Raw genomic sequence first — 4,808 nt, 5'->3', positions numbered from 1 at the left:
AGTACTAGATTGATTGAGGTAGCCAGAGGAACAAAAAAGATGGCGCAGGATGGCGGCGCCCAACGGTTCCTCCATGGCAGGACGAAGGCAGGTAGGCAGATTCTGGGATGGCTCAGGACCCAATCCAGGAAAGCTCCGGAGGGGTTGAAGGATCTGCAGAAGTAAAGGTGAGATTTTATTTTTTTATTCCGCTTTAAGGAATATCACGTTTTTTACTAAGGTGAATTATCACCTTGCATGTTACACTTCATTTAATTTAGAATGTAATGAAAATTCACTTTGCAAAGAATACCCAATCGTGAAAGGAAATGTAAAAATACAGGTTTTTTTTTATCTGTACATGATTGGATAAATAAAATCAGCAAAACTGATTGTAAGCTCTTCGGGGCAGAGTCCTCTCCTCCTCCTGTGTCACTGTCTGTATCTGTAACCTCTATGTAATGTACAGCGCTGTGTAATATGTTGGCGCTATATAAATCCTGTTTATTAATAATAATAAAAATGTTACCTACCGGTAAGTGAAAAATCAATTGCAAGGTGATCATTCATATTACATGTGAACAGCCTATATTCCTTTGCTAAATCAGCCCCATTGCATCCCTTTTACCACAATCTGGCCCTCCGGCACTTATACTTGATAGCTTCAGTGAGTCCAAAGCAGACGGCTCGCTTAGCATAATAATCCTCTGTGCGTCAGAGGCTAGTCAAGCGTCCCACGATCGTTAGATTTGGGTTACCCTACCATTAATCTTGTACATACTTTCTGTAAGTACCTAAGGCGGACTGTACAGGACAGGAATACAATGTATACAATGGTTCATCTATTTCGGCTCTTTGACGTGTTATTTAGGATTGCATGAGATCTCAATATGCAGAACTCAAAACCCATTTTTTCAAACTTGCCTACCCGTCTTCTGCTGTATTTTGAAACCCTCACTACTTCCCATCACTACATATCTTCCCTCCTGTTGTGTGATACTTCCCCCACCTGCTAGATTGTAAGCTCTTCAGGGCAGGATCCCCTCCTCCTGTGTCACTGTCTGTATTTGTCTGTCATGTGCAACCCCTTTTTAATGTACAGCGCTGCGTAATATGTTGGCACTATATAAATCCTGTTTATTAATAATAATAATAATAATAATAATAACAGGCTCATATTCTAAAGCAGTCAGGTTGAATAGGCACATTTGTTCCTCTCTCTCCTCTCTGGGGCCCCTGATGGCTTGCATTTCAATATGGTGTGTTTATAGCTTCACACACAGAAAATGTGCTCTCGACTGAACTTTGAATGCTCTAACTGTAACTGTAAAATTGAAGAGGACCTGTCACTAAAATGTCCCTAAATGTTTTGCTATATGTAGGTGAGAAATTTTACCATGGCTTCTGTCTAGCCGGCTGTGGCATCACCATCCTTTCTGTTGAACGCAAAATGTCACAAGAAAACAATCTTGTTCATTGCAAAAGCTTCTTTTGTTGAGATTGTTCCTGCACTGCATTCCACTGGCTCTACTGTGAAGGGTGGTGGTGTCACTAGACTAGGGGTTCCTTTTTCTTTACATGTATGTTTACATATAACACTGGTCAACAAACATTTTCTTGCCAAACATATTAAAGTCATTTTTGGTTATGTTTGATGCACAGATTTCAAATATGATATTGGTTTTGTTAGATTGGCTTCAATAATGATGACTATGACTTCAATAATAACCCCATAGAAAACTAATGAAACATGAAAAAGAAGCAAAATAAACTAGATATGCCTACGTATACAAAATTAAATTTTTGAAATACTTAATGTCAATATATTCTATATTCAGTATATTCATAGAGCTCATCACAAAGAAGTAATTGAAAAACTCAGTTTGTAAGATTTGCTTTTCTGCTGATGATCAGGACAATCACTTTGAAGGTTCCAGCAGTAGTCTGCCATCATGTGTCTATCCCATCTGCCCTGATACCTTTCTTCCATCACCTTTATATCTTGATGGAACCTCTCCCCTTGTTCCTCAGTGAAATCCCCAAGGTTTTCTGGAAATTTTTACAAATGGCTATGGAGTTAGTGTACCTTTATGGGCATAGTAGCACCCAAATTTTTATAGTTTTAGAGCAAGTTTTGGTCTAGTTCTTCATAATTTTGTGCTTAATGGTTACCCAAGAAGTTCTTGACAACCATGACATAGCTGTGCCAGGCAGAAGCTTCAGTATCAGTCATGTAACTTGTAAAATTGGAATCATTTATCAGTTTCCCAATCTGGGGTCCATCAAAGATTCCTGCTTTGAATCTTTCAGTACTCAATCCAGGGAAAAATCCTTTATATCCGGGGTTCCTCCAGAGGTTGCTGGGGGTTCCCTGAGCAATGAGCAATTTGTGACTCTCAGGTTAGTTTAGGTCAGCGGTTGCCAACCGGTGGTCTGTGAGAAAATTTTGGTGGTGTACCCCCGAGGGGGGTCAGGATAAGGACCCCGCTGGGAGGACGCACCAACCAGAGCTGCAAACCATGTCCCCTGTACAGTTCTCAGGCTCAGATCTAAAATGGGAGAGTGGGTGGGTTATGACATAATGACATCACTCTGGGGAAGTTTTCCACTCCTTTGAATGACACCCGGCTCCCAATGAATGCGAGTCGGGAGCCGGTGATTTTAGTGGTCCGCGGGTCCAAAAAGGTTGGCGACCACTGGTTTAGGTGACACTGATGATCTTTTTGGTTTTTGTAAGGGTGACATTCTTCCTAAAGACTAAATGGCTGAAAACAAAAAAAGAAACTTCCTGTTGCTTCTTTGGGACAAGAAGTGGAGTCAAATTTTGGTAAGACAAAATGCTCCTTTCCTAACCTGTCCAAAAACATTTTGGTTATGGATAGAGAATAATTTTGTTCGTGATGATTTAGGACCGATTTATTGGTACCAATCTCGCACCGGGCCAGGGTAGGTTCTGTGGCAAGCAGCCTGTGGGCCTGGCACAAAAACAGTTGGAGCTTTGGCCTGTTATTGGTGCAGTGTCCCGTCTGCAGCCCCCCTCACACAACACAGTCACACCTGGATGCTGACGTCATGGATTTGCCGTGTGCTGACTCAGCTTCTCGTTGGTATATGTGTCCCAAGCAATCATCTAATCCCTGTGTGCTCTGAAAGCTGCTTGACGGATCGACCCATTTCACATGATACGATGAGCTGTCTGCTGAGTTTATCAAACCAGGATCGTTCCTGCAGGTGCTGCAAAATAAGGCCTTCAGACTCTCCCCCAAAAAGGTTGTGTTTTTTTAGATTTCACAGGCTGACAGTGAAATGATTCTGTATACGCAATCGCTAAAATCTCATATAAGCCAGAATTTCAAAAGTCATTATTTAATGTTTTGAAATGTTGTTTACTATCGCAATACAGGGTGCATGCAGTACCATGCATTGGGGAGCGATGCACCATAGCTCTGGAAAACGAAAGAGGGTTGTAAACACTACCATATGCTGTGGTAAAAGGAGCAAATATGATTAAGAAGACCTAATGAAACATTTTAGTCTGGTGGTAGATAGCAAACCTGTCAGCTATTTTATAATTTTAAAAGTAAAAGTTGTGCAGGGTTAGGCTGGGTACACCCATGTAATGGTTCTTGGCCAATATTGGACGAGAATCTGGGGTGTGTACAGCGACCGTCCTGGTGGATCTAAAGACGACGAACAATTGTAATTGAAGTGAAGGGGGAGAGAGTACAGCGGGCAGCTGCTCCTTTCTTCTCCCCCACCCCTCTCAATAGAGCAGAACGCCGCCGTATGTACAGCACTCATTCATGCATCGTGCAGTCGTTAATCATTGGAAAGGATCGTGAAAGATCTAAGTATATTATTGGATATATACTGTATGATGCAGTCTGTCAGAAGAATTTACACATTGGTTCTGTCCTTCTGAAGCCCACAATCAGGGACTTGGGAATCATTTCTGCACAAAATGGGGCCCCTGGAAAATATAATGTAGAGGCCTGAATTTCAGCTCCCTGCTCTCCCTGCCATTCTGTTATTTGGGCACCACAGGTGGGAGCCCTGGGAGATCACAGTTACATTAGCTGTTGATCCTGATGAAAGATCAGTCATTTTCTGTAAGAGCCAAGCTTTATTTGCTTTGGGTCCTCTCTCCTCACATATACCACACCATATCACAATACTGGGAGTGTAGGGAGCAGAATGTGGATATGCCACCATGACCATTCAGGATAGCTTATAGAGAATAGTGCATGCACATAACAGGGGTAAGGAAAACTATTGCAGAAGTACAAATTAGAACCAAAAATAAGCAATATCAAAATAGTCTAACCCCGTAAGTTCCACCATCTGAATGCTCAAGGGTTGGCTGAATATTATTCCCAAGGATCGTGATAACTGAATAACCCTTCATAGACCCCTCCCTATTTGTCGCTACCAATCTCCCTTGTACCTCCAAACTTTTTGATCACCTTATGCACAGGCACTCAAGAAGCTTGAGCACCTGTAAACAAGGCATCTTGACCTTCATATTCCATTGAAACATCTCTTTCACTAGTAGCCAATTACCTCCTCAGGGCAAAGTCACAAGGCAACTTTTCTCTCCTCCATCACCTATATCTCTTCCGCATTTGAAACTATCAATCACCCTCTTCTACTCCACAGCCTGATCTCTATTGATATTGGTGATGCTGCTCTATAATGGTTTGCTTCCTTTTTATCTCACCACTTGTTCCAAGTCACCTTCAATGGTAACTCTTCTTCTACTCTTCTCCCTGTTGGTGTTCCCCAAGGGTCAGTCCTTGAAGCGGTTCTCCTCTCTGGGTAGTCTGATATCC

The sequence above is a fragment of the Pyxicephalus adspersus genome, chromosome 7 (assembly GCF_032062135.1).
Source record: "Pyxicephalus adspersus chromosome 7, UCB_Pads_2.0, whole genome shotgun sequence".
NCBI lineage: Eukaryota > Metazoa > Chordata > Amphibia > Anura > Pyxicephalidae > Pyxicephalus > Pyxicephalus adspersus.
Note: the sequence above shows the minus strand (reverse complement) of the source record.